Source organism: Lygodium microphyllum, chromosome 16 (genome assembly GCF_053477565.2).
Source record: "Lygodium microphyllum isolate KBCC chromosome 16, Lygodium_microphyllum_v1.1.10, whole genome shotgun sequence".
NCBI lineage: Eukaryota > Viridiplantae > Streptophyta > Polypodiopsida > Schizaeales > Lygodiaceae > Lygodium > Lygodium microphyllum.
The window spans coordinates 91,862,593-91,878,747 of NC_141150.1; the positions used below are offsets into that span (position 1 = coordinate 91,862,593).

A 16,155-nucleotide genomic window follows, 5' to 3' on the forward strand; every position below is an offset into this window, starting at 1 on the left:
GAAACATCCTAACATGGAAACATAAATGAAAGTGTATGAGAAAGCATAACCTCAACTGAATAGAGTTAGGGTTAGGGTTACCCAGAGACAATGAACACAATAGAACTTTGAGTGAATGATTGAATACTGAATATGTAATTCTCATGCAACAAACAAACCATGTAGGGACTGAAAATTGTACCCTAAACCCTCGAGTGAGAGGTAATGAGCGGGAGAGAGTGTCATACTCTTGACAGATCCCAAAACGCAACAAGACAGCCTCCAAGATGTCCGACAGGAGCAAAAATAGCAGACAGTGGTGTCGGATAGGCAGAAGAGGGAGAAATCTGCGAAATGCAGCTAGTAGAGGGCCAAGGACTAGTAAGTGGTAGTTGCTGCAGCCAAACCCAACCTAAAGAGGGGCTGATCAGAGGCTCGCAGCAGCAGGCAACAGCAAATGTAGAGGAAGACTTGTCGTGAACTGATTGGGAGTTCACGTGAGCAGTAAATCTAGGCAGCAAATTGCTGCCAGCTGCGATTGTAGCTTGCATAGGGCTAGCAACAGCAGTAGACAGCAGCAACAGGCTCGGGCAGGTAGGTGAAGGCTGGAAATAGGCCTCGGGTGGGTGTGCACAAGGTCGGGCAACTTTGGCTAAGATGTCCTTTGCAAACAGGGTGTGGGCAGTGAAGCTAGAAGATTGTAGAAACGAGATTGGACTGACTAGAGGGTAGGCTACCTATTTATGTAAAGTTTCGGGCTCTCTTGAACTGCTCCCCTTTTCAAGGTTTTTCATTAATTAAGCATTTCTATGGCTGTTTTAAGAGGCTAATCCAGCCTGTAATACTTATTGTAGCTCAACACCACCACCATAGACGTTGACAGAGATGGTGATAATGATAGCAACAATTTGTACAACTAGTAATTCTTGTTGGAGACAGGGACAAACACAACAATTTGAGTGTGTGCTAACTTGCAAAAGGAAGAATGAATCTGCCCAAACCATGCAGCTGCTATATACAACAAAAAATAGGCAAAATTGATTGATTGATGCTAGTTGATTGCATTTAATATAGTTGGACGGCAAGTTTGGACAGCAAAAATACCAGCATGGTAGCACAAAGCTGGCTTGGCAGGTCTCTAGGCTGATTGCAACCAAACAAGACTAAACAGGGATAAAATGCATGGTGTGAAGACACCTAAACCTTTGCCTCCTTTGTCAAAACACATGAGAGATATGTCAGCTCCCAATGTACCCAATTGATTTAGACTGAGGCTCTCAAGTGCGAGAGGATAGCACATGACAAACATGAGTGCTAATACCCCCTCTTAAATCTTAGATGTGGCTAAAGGCCAAAGAAGGTTTGCGGATCCGAGGGTGTCAAGAAGAGCGCTAATGTTGAAGAAGTCCATCAATGTAGATTGTTGATAAAGAAGCTCATCACGATCCTCACAATCTTGGGAATCACCCTCTAAAACACTAGGGGCCACAGAATCCATAGCCACTTTATTGAGATGGCCCCCCTTTGAAAGGGATGGGGGGTACGAGGGAAGCACTAGAGGAGATGGTTGGGGATGGGATGAAGCTTGTGGGATAGATGGTGCTTAACCGGCAACTGGTGTAGCAAGAGACAAATATCGCAGAGGACCTTGCACAAGAGAAGGGGAATTGAGCTTGTGTAGCTCGCTCCCTTGGCAACATGTGGCTAAAAGAGCTTCTAAAGTAGAATCTCAATAAAATGGCATGCTTGGTGAAGACTACCCATGTAACCTTCCTAGTAAGCCCATGGACAGAGAGACGTGGAAAGCCCAAGCTTGGAACATGTAGGATTTTCGAAATGGAGCTCAAGGAACATGCATGCAATCATGGCAAAGTGCCAACACCTCTAAGTGGCACGGAACAAATGTGACCAATATTGACAAGACCGTTAGATGGATGAAGAGCATGTACCAATTCTCCTTTTGGAGTCATATGACTCGAAGCACTGTTATCAATCAGCCAAAGCTGCTTGGAAGACAAAGCATCCATTGAAGAAGGCTTCTCCAACACATGGATATGAAGAATCACAAACTCATGGGTAATTGAAATCAAGCTTCCTTCTCTGATAGGGTGGTAATTACTTGATTTAACACAAATTGCAACAAGTATAACTTTCACATAAACTGAAAATGCAAATGTTAATGCTTAATCTTGGACATTGGATAGCTTGTTGGTCCCAAAACTTAGTGTCGGAGAATTGAGATTCTTCAACCTCCCCCACTAGTCCCAGTGCTTGTTGCTGTCATAAATGACAATCGAGCCTTTAAATCAATTTGCCCCTTGATTTGCTAGGGGATTGACGTTCACTCGTGCATCTTGGGAGATAAATTAGCCCATATAACTTGTTACAAATTTTGCCTTTGGTGTCAATTGATATTTCGGGGGGTGTCTTAGGTTCCCGCCCCACACTGTGAAATAATTAAGTTGCACCTCACATATGCAAGTTACATTAGTACATTTGATTAAGTTTTAATCAAATGCTATGTAAAGCAATAAAACTTTACGTCCTCGTGACAATAACAGTTGGTATAGAGGTAGAGGGAGGCTCATATGATTTAGTTGTCATGGACGAAGGTGAGGGTACTTCTTCCAACATTGCTCCTTGGGATGTGTCCCCTTCCCATAGTGTGAGCATCTAGGCTTTGAATTTGTGTTTGAGCTTAAAGAACTCTCTTGTTTCTCTTTCTTGTGCTTGGCCTTCGATTTCTCCTTCTTCCCTCCTTTGTACGTATTCTAAAAGCCTTCATGGAGCTGGATGCACTTGCTTCTACCTATCCGAGATGCTCGTCGTGCACTAAGACAAGCGGGGCTAGCTCCTCCCATAGAAGTGTCTCTCGGGTGCTTAATGTAAGAAGGTTGGTGTAGAGGACTTCATACTTCGGAGAAGGTAGTTGAGTCCACAAAATTATTGCCATATCCTTTAAAGATATCATCCTGCCACGGGATGCAAGCTCATTCCTCATATCGTCTAACAAGGGAGTATAGGCACCTGCATTGACGGTTCCATTATATGCATCTTGGGGCCAAAAGAAATGGCCCTATGGGAGACATGACCAGAGGGGGGAGGAGTTGGTTGCTCCAATTTGTGTGTGACCCGGCAATAGAGGTTTTTTGCTCAAAATGGGATTTGGACTTCCGATCTTTGCAATGATCACACTGTCTATCGGAGGGAGTATGGATAGACTCGACATATGAGTGATCAAAGCCTTGGTGATATTCCATATCTTGAAACCTGCAAACACTAAATTTTCTGCGTTTGACTAAAGAAGAGCTTGAGCAGAGAGAATAAGCAGCTACATCTGCAAAGAAACAATTGTACATGTCTTGTCTTGTCTTGTCTTTGTAGAAAGCACTTATAGAACACAAAAAATTCATGCAGCAAACACAACTTTGAAAATTTGTGTTTTCAGCAGTAGGGTAGTTTGATGGCATGAGCAGCCCATAAAGGGGGGATAGGGACATGTGTGGCAAAGAATGAATATCCTTGCATGGGAGTGACCCAGGGAGCGTGTGACAATTCACCATAAGTAGAGAATGGAAATCCTTGTGTTTGAAAGGTCAATGGAAGTGAGTATGTGTGGTAGTTAGGGGGATACGTGTCACAATCGTCCAAGGGTAAAAGGATGTGCTCACTTGCGGGTAGGTGGAAGGCACAGTGTTGAAGGTTGGAATGCCCCCTAATGATGTACCAAGGTGTCAAGTGGATTTCACGTAAGGACAGGTAACATGGGGTGTAGAGAAGGAGAATGAACTAGGAGGAGAGATGGAAAACCTAACTCCCATGGTGCTGGATGCAAAAGTGGAGTGCAATCCTAAATTATAGAATGCAAAAGAAAAAGATTTGAGAGAGGAGATTGGGATAGGGGAAAGTGTGATAGAGAAGTGCCAATTCCATGTCAAAAATAAATAGAAGATATAGTTCCAGGTATACTTGTAGATGCATATTTGCATTTAGGGCTTCCTCAATAAAAATTGACATATTGAAAATTATCCGGTTCTTGCACATCAAAAGGAGAAACAAAGCAAGGGTCTAGATTCATATGACTCAAAGGGTTTATACAAACTTGACATTGGGCCCAGCTGAGATGAAGAAGTTGGTTCACCAGTTGTCCCGAATGCCGTATGTCCTCCTTGATCGGAGAGGTGGCTAGCCTCACCAATGGGTCCGGATGTAGTAGAAAAGCTAGTAGGAGGGATGTAATTGGGACCATATGTGATGCATGTGAGTCTTCAAACTCTTGGTCTATCTTGAAGCTTGGCAAAGGAGAAGAAAGTGAAGGTGAAGATGAAGTGTCATCCTTGTCATGGAGTCCATAATACCTCCTCAAGGCCTCCAATGATGGAGAAGCTTGACATGACATAGAAGGATCTTGAGACATTGAAAAATGGTTGTGTGTCGTCCATGTATCTCACACAAAAACCAAGCCTTCACAATACTACATAATACTCTTTAAAGGAGCACTGGCTTTGATTCCATGTAAAGGTATGCTGGAGTTTGTGCAAAGAAAACATAAAATATGACCAAGATTAAGACAATAACTTAGACAATAACGTAATAAACACAAATCCTAAACACAACTCTCAAAACTCGAACCCAAATTACAAAAACACAATCACACGTTGAGAGAGAAGAGTACTCTGAAGTGAATGAATCAATGCTATAGATGAATGGAAGAGTGTACAGGATGCTCAAGGGTATAGTGAATGATGTTGGAGTGATGTAAATGGGAGATGGATCCTGAGTGCTGCAACCACTAGTCAGAGCTGAGAAAGTGCTGAATAATGAAGGGCAGCAGGCTCATTACCAAAATGCAGTCGTCTAGAGGCTGAAATCTAGTAAATACAGTATCATCTTGAGGTTGAGGATAGTAAGGCAATCACTGGAGAGATGTGTGTTGATGCAAGTGGCCTATTGGATAGCAAAAACGCAAGTGTTCCAACAGTCACTTGGAGGGAGAGATGGCAGCAGCTTGTCACCTAGCACTAGATCTTGAAAATGCAAGCTGAAGAGGTGCAATGATGACATGATGGATGGCACTTGCAGAGGAGCAGCAAGTGCAGCAGAACAGGATCTGCAGATAGCACAGCGATGGCTGGAAACAGGCTGCGCGGGGCTGCATTGTGATGGGCTGCAATCGATGAAGGCTGGACAGTAGATGATAGGTGGCTGATGGATGAAATCTGCACCGTAGAGTGAGAAACCTGCACAAAAGGATGGGCCTGAATGGTGGGCAGCCAGTTTATTTATAGATTCAGAAGCATCCTCAATTAAGGGTTTTGCTTATAAGACATAAAGACTCTCTAGGACTGCACACAATTCAATGAAACTTTTGGTGATGTACATGTTCTGGGGCTGTTTTAAAGAGTTAATCAGTTTGTAATACATTTTTAGCTCAACATTGTCCTCCTCATTGAGACCACAATGCCTCCTTAGGGCCTCTAGTGATGAAGAATCCTGAGAAGACACCAGATTTTTCTTAGCCATCATGAGTAATATTGCATTTGTATCCCATTGTAAGTTGGTTGCATGTGGTTTGTGTATCTTGCACAAAATTAAGTCTTCACAATAGCTGCTGGTTACTCTTCAGTAGAGCATTGTCTTTGATACCATGTGAAGATATATGGGTGCCAAGAAAAATGAGGAATGAAATAAAATTGCAAAATGAAGTAGATGATTGATACACAATAAGTCAGACCTGGAAAAAGAACAAAAATACCAAAATAGAGGAGAGTGGAATCTGACGACACTGAATGAATGCTGAATGTACACAAGCGAATGCACACAATGCTCAAGGGTAGAGCGGTCCAACAGAGGATGACTCTTGTGGGAGTGGGCTGAAGGAGAGTTTGATGTGCGTCGTCCACCGGAGCTGGATCTTCCTTGCAGTAACCAACAGTTTGATGTGCTCAAGGGTAGAGCGGTCCAACAGAGGATGACTCTTGTGGGAGTGGGCTGAAGGAGAGTTTGATGTGTGTCGTCCACCGGAGCTGGATCTTCCTTGCAGTAACCAACAGTGAGAGCATAAGATGATGTGGAAAGTGTTGAAAACTCGAAACAACCTGCTGCACATGCAAACACAGATCATGCTGATTATGAATAAGTGTTGTGAAACTCCAAAGGAGATTCTGCAGATGCAAATGCAGATTAGGCTGATGTTGAAAAGGTGCTCCAAATGACAAATAGCATTATGTAGGGATGACTCTTGTGGGAGTGGCATTATGTAGGGATGAGAACACAGCAGTCCACTGGATCATAATGATTAGGGCAGTAACTAGGAATACTCGAACAAGGGCTGTAGTAGTCAAAAAAAGGGCTGGAGTTATGGTGACAACAGCTAGAACCAAAGGTAGGTATGGAAAGCCTCTAGGAGGTCATGGCAGCAGCAGAAGTTGATGGGTAGAATGGAGAGATTAGGGATGCATAAAGGATTCAAGATATGCTAAGTGACTGGACAGATCCCTATTTATAGACACATGAGCCAACTCTGTTTGGGTTGGCGCCTTCATTTTCTAGCGTGGTCTTAGAACACTTTGGGTGCATTAAACGAGTTTTTGGGATGTTGAATGAGCTAATTAAGGTTCAATGTGTAATGCACCTTTAGCTCAATGGTCACGAATGTTTCATGTTTGTCAACTACACTTGTGATGAGCAAGTCATCCAGTAAAGGGCGGCCTTATGCAAGTGGTTGCACAACCTTAATCCAGGGATATTGAGGTCTGAGTGAGTGAAGGTTGACTTGAAATCCATATGATAAAGGGTCCATAGGAGAAGAAATAGCAATGTTCTCAGCCATGCCAAATGATGAAAGTAAGTATCGGAACTGCACTTATGCTCTCTAAACGAAGCCTTATACAATTCTCATTTCCATTGCCAATAAGTCTCTTATGCTCGCTGGAGAGAGCCCTAGAAGCCTCCCGAGATCCCCATCCGTGATGACAATACTCTCTCAAACTGGATCAGCCTGTTAAAGCATGAGTTGCTGCATTGGAGGAGCTGTACAAATTAGACTTCAAACCTTGCTGGTATGATTGCAAATTAAGGGTTTAAAAACTTGCAGCCTCCCAATCTTGGTGTGACTATAATAGCAAGCTGCTTTATATACGCTAGATGACTGGCCAAAGACTGTGCCTACCGGACCAAGATGTGGGCACTTCCCACAAGTATGGCCTATCTGTGCACAGGAACATTGCCAATGCGGCAAGAGCATGCTCTCTCAGTTTATATTTGGAGGAAGGTGCCCTCGCTTGAGGGTGCTTAGGTGTGCATATCTTATCACAGAAAAAAAAAGAACGTGGCTGCTTTGCTGGACATAGACTAGATCTCAGTGCCCCTCTTACAAAGTAAATTGTGTTGTCCTCATTAAAGTGTCATCTTATCAAGTCTGCAGTGTCTTAAGTGCTTGTCTACCAAAGTTTGATGTTTGAACACTCTAAATTATATCAGAAAATTTTGAATGAGGTAGATGCAATCTCACTGTGATGGTGGACTTAATGTGAATCGTTGACTAGTTTAGGCTGTAAAATTGTTGAAATTTGTATTTTGAAGTAAAGATTGCATCAGTAGGTACATCAGCATGAATACTTTCTTCTGTTTGTTTTATTGCTTGGATAAATGATAGCTGCCATGAACATGAGGTGTTGTTCCTTTTTACCTTTTTCTGATTTTACTTTCTTACATTGTTTTTATTTTTTCTAGCATTTTCTTCAGTTCATTAATTAATCATCATCGCTTTACTATGATAGCATTCTTTATATTTTCAATGAACTTTGTTTGATGTGCATATCAAGGTCCGAGTCTGTCATTTACAGTAATGTATCATGCTCTTTGTAATCTGTGGTTTGAATTTCTCTTAAATTGGGGGCACCAAAAGGAAAGGAATTAGATAATTGGACTTGGAATTGTTAAACTATGGACCAAAGAACATATACATCCAGGTTTTCAGCTTTTGCGGTTTCGTTTATAAATCCATGTGGTTTGTAATGTGTGCAACATCTAAATGTATATTTTAGAGCTCGGGTGTATGTGGTATATGTGCCTGCTCATTTTAGTTGGATAATGTCTTTGCCTGTCTTTTTAGAAGAGAAAATTTGTCTGATGTAGTATTTCTGGAGTTGGAAAGCACATTTTGAAGTGTAAGTGTAGGCTATTTAGTGTACCTTGGCAAGAACCTTTCTATTTTTTTCATACCGATGGAACTAAGGTCAAATCAATTAGGATGGAAGTCTTTTGCCAAGATGGCACCTAGCATCAGTAGTCAGAAGATGAAAACCTGACTACAAACTTAACACTTCCTGTGAAGGTCCTGTAGTAGATTTAGCTTGCACAAACGTTCTTGGACAGTGTTTTGCAGCAGGGTTGACTTACATGTTAGGCTTTCTGCAGTGGAAGTACATTGGCTTGCAATAGGACTCTTCTTAAGTCTTTTTATGGCACAGCTAAACTGGCATGTTAAGTGTTTTGGCAGAAGTACATTCCAGGTTAAATCGCATGCAAAGTTGTTTGCATTGGAAGTACAGTTTATGGAAAATGTCTCAAGCGAATCAGCCTGTATACGTACTCTTGTAAATCATTTCTGCAGCAGCAAAAACTGCATGTGAAGGTTTTTAGGAGCAGTTGCTCGTATCATGTTAACCTTGTGGACCATGATGGAATGGATATGACGGCTGTAAGGGTGCCTTGCCAAGAGTAAAGTGTGCTAATTAATCTTTGAGACTTGTCCTGTGTACACCTTCAAAGCGTTGTTTTCTTTGCTGAAAGGTCTAGACCGTTCTAAATTGAAGCGCCATAATTCTGTTCAGTTGTAGATGCGCAGAGTTGCAGCCCCAACTCGAGTGCTTTTTGATTCTGTTAACATTGCAAATGCTACACTATCAGACTGAAGCAGTTAGCTTTTTGATGAAAGGGGGTTTGGTTTTTGATACCAAGTCCAAGTAGGAGTGTGCATTAATGAAACGCAGAGCATTAATGAAGACAACACACTCAATTTGACCTTGAAGTGTGTCCCAATACTCCTGAATTTTAGTTTCTACTTAGGAAAATTGGGGCGTGTATCTCACTATTCACACCTTTGTTTGGGATTGATGTCCTTTATATAGTTTTATTAAATAACCAATGTTAGTTTGATGTTTTTAATGGTTTCGATGTAAGACATCTGCCTCATTGGTGAATTGCTAGAGGGTATTTTAATACCTTTTGGAATGTATGGATCTATAATCGTTGATGATAAATATTGCTTATGGAAATGATTGATAAGATTGATTTAGTATATAGATTCACCTTAAGCTACTGAACTAGGAAAATTGATCACACTATCTAATTGAGGTAGTTTGTAGCCAAGGAAAGTTGCTGGTCTTTCATGAGCAATAGAAACATTTGTTACAACAGGTAGGCTACAATCAAAGCACAAATTTTGTTGATTGTTTTTTAAGACCTGTAACATGTTACAATTGTAGTTATGTGACGTATTGTAATGATCTTTTTTGTTATTTTCTTGGGTTGAAGTAGGAAAACATAAGGGTACACCCAATTGAAGAAAAGCTATTAAGAAAAGTTTAAACATTTGAAAGGTTTTTAAACTTTTCAAGTTTGTAAACATCTCTTATTTAAGGAGAGAGAAAGGTCATTGAGAAGTGTGTGGAGGTGCATACTTTTTTCCTTGGTCGTCACGTTCGCAAGCTAAAAGGTTAGATTCAAATCTTTGTTAATCGTTCTTTTTAAGATTAGTTTAAGCAATTTTATCAATCCTTTTTGTTTATTAGGGCTAGATTCAAATTTGTCATTCGTTCTTTTTAGGATTAGTAAATAGTAGTGAAACAAAAATGATAGAAAATGATCTTTTGAACGCATGGCAAAAATAAAAATGTAAGGAACTTTTGAATGTATTTAAGAAAATGAAAGCACAACTTTCGAACTTACAGTTTGCTAATAAATGTAGTTGAGCCAAGCCAATGACAGGTATTTCAAAGAGCCAATCAACATGAGAGTGCATGTATCATATTATAGAATAATAAAAATCTCATTGAAAGAATGGTGCTCAGGATGAACGACTCGCCTATAAGAACCTCACCTTGTTTAGATATGACCTTGGAAAAGAAGTGTTTCCGTTTTTCTTTTCACTTGGCCATGGCGTCTACAACCAAAAGAGATGTGAATGTCCAAAATCATGATTAGTGTCTCGAATTGTATATGCATATATATTCTTCTTTCGACATCCTCCATGTATTTTAACAACACAAAACTCATCTAAAAATGTACTTCACTTCGAAACATGACACATTTAAACACCATCGGTATATTGCAACAAAGTAAACATGCAAGAATTGCATATAAAACCTTAAACCTCCTTATAGAGTTGCACATTTCAATCTAGTTTAAAGTTGGAATGCTCTAAATTGAAAAGGGAAAGCAATTGCATTGATTAGAGCTTCACAATATCTCTACAAGGAAGGGAATCTTGAAGATTGCATATTAGTCTTGTTTATAAAGTTTGACTGAAGTTAGAATGTTCAAAGAATAAAATGTCTTCATCTCAACTTTTCTTGCCATTTCGTCCTACAATACAAGATATATCTTATATTATGTTTTGTAATTTTTCTTTTATTTCATTAAAAAGCCTCTTCATGATTAATATTTTCATTTTTAATTGGTTTGTCAATTATCATGTGGGATCATGTCCTTTTATCAAAGAACTCTAATGTAGGCAATGGGCACATGCTTATTTTACTCCATTTCTTGAAGAACTATTCTCAACTAGCTTGTAATTTGCTCTCACATGATATCAATTTTTTATTGTTGTCATGCAAGGGTATTTTGTATTCATATTTGCTAACTTTTTTTTTAAAACCAAATGTCTTTTATGTACATTATCTATTATCACTTGTAGGGGTATTTGTTGTTTTATACGTATTTTTTTACTTCATTCTTTTTGTTTTGTTCCATTCTAACATCTTATCCAAATAATATACGTCTTATTTATTAAACTATATGTTTGTAGAAGGATAGCTACTCTGTGTCGAGGTATAGATATTAATAGCTCGAACACCAAGATACCCTAAAGACACTAACATGATTCTTGATATTACAATATTACAAATAATTAAGTTTATAAGAATGAGCATGATTGTTCAAATATATGGGGAGGCTACTAGATCCATAATTTTCCATAAAACTACACTAGCTAGTATGGCTGAAGACCTATTGAAGCTAAGTTGAAAAGGCATGATTATGAGAAGGGGTTTGGTTTTTAGGCTTCTTGGTTTTCCACTACGACTTGATGTCAATCCTAAAGGCAAAACTCTTGGGTCCAAACTAGGTCAATGCTTGGTATAATATGGCTTGGCCCTTTCATTTCTAGTTTTAAAAAATTGAATCCTTAACCTATGTTGTCTTTTAATTCTAAATCTCAATATGTTCTTAATTCGAGGACGATATTTAGTGAGGGGATGGTTTGATTAGGAAATTTTTGTGGATGGGGAAAACTTATGGTTAATGTTTTATTTTGGTAGGACTTGGTTGAAAACAAGAATCACTGGTGATGGATTGGGCATTGTAAATGTTAGGAATGTTGAAATTTACTTGAGGGAAATCAATTAGATTTTGGTCTTAATCATAACCTTGGGCTCAAGTGATGTTAAATCTTTGGACTCCTTTCAATTTCATTCGAACATGATTGTGCATGTGCACATACAAAGTTCATTAAATTTTGAGTGTTTAATATTCACATATCCCTTGGTTGCTTGAATGTAGGTCCTTGCTTCATTGTTGTAACTTTCGGTAATATCAATGTAAAAAGCTTTTTCGTAGTTTAACATTTAGCCACATGATGTACAAATCATCGGGCCAATTTGTTTGTTTATAATGCTAATGCTAATGCTATGGTTTTAACACTCCCTTGTAAACACTCCCCTGTGGCCCCCCCCCCCCCCCCCCCCCCCTCGCCCAAAACCCAAAACCCAAAACCCTTTTCCAAAAAAGAAAAACCACCACCTAAAGCTTTTCATATCTAGTATCTCACTATGGGACTTATATCCTTTGAAGATAACATGCCTTATGATGAATATATACATTGCAAGGTTTGATCATCACCTCCATTGTTGCTTGTAACATATGTTTTTTTCTTTAAGCTCGGTTATGCAATACTTGAGATGAAACCTAATGGAGACATGTTATGCTACAAACAAGGCTAAATGATTGACAATGATAACATAGGCTTCCTTGCAGTAGTTTGTACTACTTACAAGTGGTCTCCTTCACCATGGATCCATTGAACATTTGCTTCTACAATCTAATTTTTATTGTCTCCTTTATCTTTATAAGCTCTTGTTAAGGTTGGCCACTTTTTATGACATGATTGTCTCAGTTTTCTTATTGTTGTATAGTGTGATGATGCTTGAGGTTTGTGTCTTCTCTTTATTTCTCTCTATTATAGACCCTCTACTCTAATGGCATCTTTAAAAACTCCTATCAAGTTGCTTTTATTTGGACTTGAGTTATCTACCAAGACTTTATACAACTCTTTATTTTTAATTCTAATCATAAAGACCTGACATATAACAACTTTAAGAGTCAATCGATGAAAAATTACTTGTGTATTTGAATAATTATTTTTGCTTGACTTGTATACATTTATGAGGATTTTAAGAGGCTTTAAGTTTCTAGAGCTCTTTGAAAATATTATGAAATTTGGATGATTAATTGCTTGCAAGTTCTACTCCTACACGTGTTAGCAGATGGGTTGCCAAAGCTAAACACTGTTGGTCAAACAATTGATATGTCTAGTTCTACATCAATAATTTTATCTTTTTGACTTTATCAAGTTGTTCTTCTACTTAGTTCTTAACTTCTTGTTGCTTTCTAGAGTGTTCGGACATTTCCTATATGAGATTTTTTACTATGATCCCAAAATATTCAATATTGGCAAATACCTCATTTGGTTAATTAACTTCATGTATTATCTTATTGCGCCTAATGTAGTCCCTAAAAATGCCTTTGATGATTCTCTAAAACTAGCTAGTCTAATCTTCCACCCTTTTGTTAAAATCTTAACAAACAAGGTTTTTGATAAGGCTTGTTAAAGATAAGATGTGGGTTCCATATAAGAAGCAATGTGACAACCACCTTGAGTTGTCTTCAAGATCTAAGATTTCAAGGTATCCTTCTAGGTGATATGATTATGCCATTCAAGTAGTAGATGGACAAATGGGCTATTCTATTTTAGTTGCAAGTCAAGTTTGATCTATGTGTTTTGCTCTCAGTTCCTTACAGGGTAGGGCCATTTCTTAGAGATTTCTTGATTCTTGGGGGATGGATGTCAAAAAATGTGAGTATGTTACACATGATCAATAGAATGGCTGCTTCACTTGACAAAAGTTGGATAAATTTATATGCTACATTTATATAAGGAACATGTTGATTGAACTTTGAAAAAACGACATGAGTTTCCTAAGAAAAAGGGGCCAGTTCATTGCCTCGTGACATGCATGTAAAGGGGGTTTTTGATATCCTTTGAACACATGTGATGTCGAAGGTTTCTTATAAGTGCACCGCTTGAGTCAATTTAATGGTTAATAAGTCTTAGTCTTTCTAAAATTCAACTCTCAAGTTTGCTGTGTTTCATAAGGTTTCCAATTTTTGTTTTTAAGGTACAACTTGAGGTATTGAAGAAGCATGAGGGTCAACACACTTTTGTTATGTAAGGCAATTACTTTGAAACTTGAGGTTAAAGCCTTTTAGGTCTAGGAGCTCCTAATTTGTGGGCTAAAGATATCTCTTAATACCTTGAGGGGAAGGAGTGATGGTCTTGATAAGGTAAATCTCAAATAGAATTGAATTCAAAAACCTTTTGAATGCAAGATTTGTAGTCCAAGGCTAAAGTGCTTTTGTAAGTGCAATGTCTTGATGTTCACAAAAGATGTCAGAGATCTTGTTGATAGGCTTGAGATATTCACCTTGATAGACAAGGAGATGTTAGCTCCTAATTAGATGATCCTTCATGAGCAGATAGAGGTGCCCCATGTAAGGCTATACTATGCCAATGGCTAGGATGATTATTGTTTCTCAATATAATCCCTTAGGCCAGTGTATATAAGCTTTAACGTAGCATTCGATATATGGCAATATTGTCGATTAATTTTGTGGAAGGAGTGGGTGCTCATGCACCTCTAGCTAGGCTTGTTTTTTTGGTTTCTAGACAATCTACATGTAACTCAAGATACATTTCTAATAGCTTGAGTTGATGTTATCACCCAATTATGAGTGCATATTGAATGAAGACAATTAAGAGGTCCTTTTAGATAGGCAATGTAGTTTTACTATGTTGTAAGAGATGTGTTGGGCTTTGTTCAAGGTCCAAGCTTGATGTTTTTAGGTGTAGTAGGAATATCTTGTCATACTCCATACCTTGACTCACCTTTGGGAAAATTGAAGAAGTGTTATCTCAGATCAAGTTGTGTATGGATACTTCTATGAAGACAAAGTGGTTTTGGAGTGTTGTGAACAAGGTGTCCGCATTGGCCCAAGGTGCTAAAATTATATTTAGAGTGGTGGAAACAGTAACTAAAGGAACACTAAGATCTTAAGATATACCATGATCATATGATTTAATGCGAAAGAGGGCTTCTAAGAGCTAGGAAAGCGTGACTCTCCTCAACTATTGCTTTCTAAAATATATGCAAGGGGGTCAAGAATCCACTTTGTAATGCTTTGACAAGGGTCTAGGCTCTCAAGACATTGGATTGCGGTACTCATCAATCATTACCTCAAGTTTAGTTTTGCAAGATGAAATATTTTCTTTTCATCCACAAATTTTTATTGAGGATATAGTTAAATGTGTGGCGAATGACTTTCAAGGCCAAAATCTTCCAACTAGTAAACCTTGGCTTGAAAAAGCAAATCTAAGGTACTCAACCAAATTATTCACATGACTTTCCTTGAGATTTGGTCTCTCAAGCAAGGGTGGATCTTCTTTTAGCTCAAGTACAACGGGCGCTACTTGCTTGTGATACACAATCTTGGAATGATGTATGCAAGGTCTCAAAGTAGATCCTTCAACTAGCTATAGTTGGAAAAAGTGTGGAGCTTGTCTATGTAGGCTCAATGTATTGACATACCTCAAGTACACTAGCTATGCCAAGATGGTTCACTCTTCAAGACAAGGATCAATTGACAAGCCTTGGAATAGGTTGGGTAGGTTTTGTTATGTGCAATCTAGGTGTCCCATTTTAGGGTCCTCTAGATCACGAGTTAAGGTCCAAAATTGTCACCTCAAGGTTTTGTCTTGGACTTTGTCAATTTTGGGTGTGCTTCACAAGAATGAGCCTTCTCAATTCAAGTTCTAAGAGTAGGTCCTTTAGACTAGACATGGGAGTCTCTCTAGTAAACAATAGAGCTTTTGTAAAAATGTGAGGCTGGCAAATATTCAAGATTGGAAGCATAGGCTCAAGGTATTATCCTTGCCTATATCTTGATTGTTAGATATGATCAATGTCCTACCCTCATTAGGTACCACCAATGATCCATGGTGCTCAAAGTTGTAACGCCCCCATTATGAGGAGAAGCCAAATGTGAGCCCGGACATTGGTTGATTCCCAACTTGAATATCAGATGAGGTCAATGTGACCGGATGGCAAAAAAGGTGACCATTGTGCGTCTAATCTTTGGGTTAGACGGAGTGGTTAAGCTGATAGCAACTCGAGGCGCATTGCATCGAGTTGCGGGGTAAGGGAGTTAAAAGGAGCCCCTATTTTGGGGTTCGGGGGCCGTGGAAGCGGCCCCTGGCTAGTGGAATATTCTTGACCGACTAGTGGAGGCTTATATGGTAGGTCGGTTAGGCCAACCTAATGGCCTTCGCAGGCTATAAAAGCTAAACCCCTTCACAGCCATCGATTATTCATCTTTCACCCAGTCAGAGTTGTTGTTCCAGCTAGCCTTAAGCTCTTCACCTATCTTCTGTCTAGATCGCCATCTAAGCTTCACACAGTGGAAGCGCACAGGTGGACAGAGCCATCTTTGTATCAGTTGTTTGGAGCTAAAGAATTTACTAATTCTCCTCTTATCTGTTGTGTACTCTCTATCTCTTTCTCAGATTCTGTTCGCTGCACCGTGTAATATTTTACATGGTATCAGAGCCCAGGTGGCTCT

The 16,155-nt window shown here is 39.2% G+C and overlaps 1 protein-coding gene across 1 annotated transcript in view; it reads left to right on the forward strand.

Moving 5' to 3' along the window:
* Window positions 1–9,126, forward strand: part of LOC148023115 (uncharacterized) — a 52,118-nt gene extending 42,992 nt beyond the window's left edge. The window contains exon 13 of the mRNA XM_087696116.1: window positions 8,817–9,126. The gene's annotated coding sequence lies outside the window, so the exon portion shown is untranslated. The remainder of the gene's footprint in view (window positions 1–8,816) is intronic.
* Window positions 9,127–16,155: the final 7,029 nt, after the last annotated feature.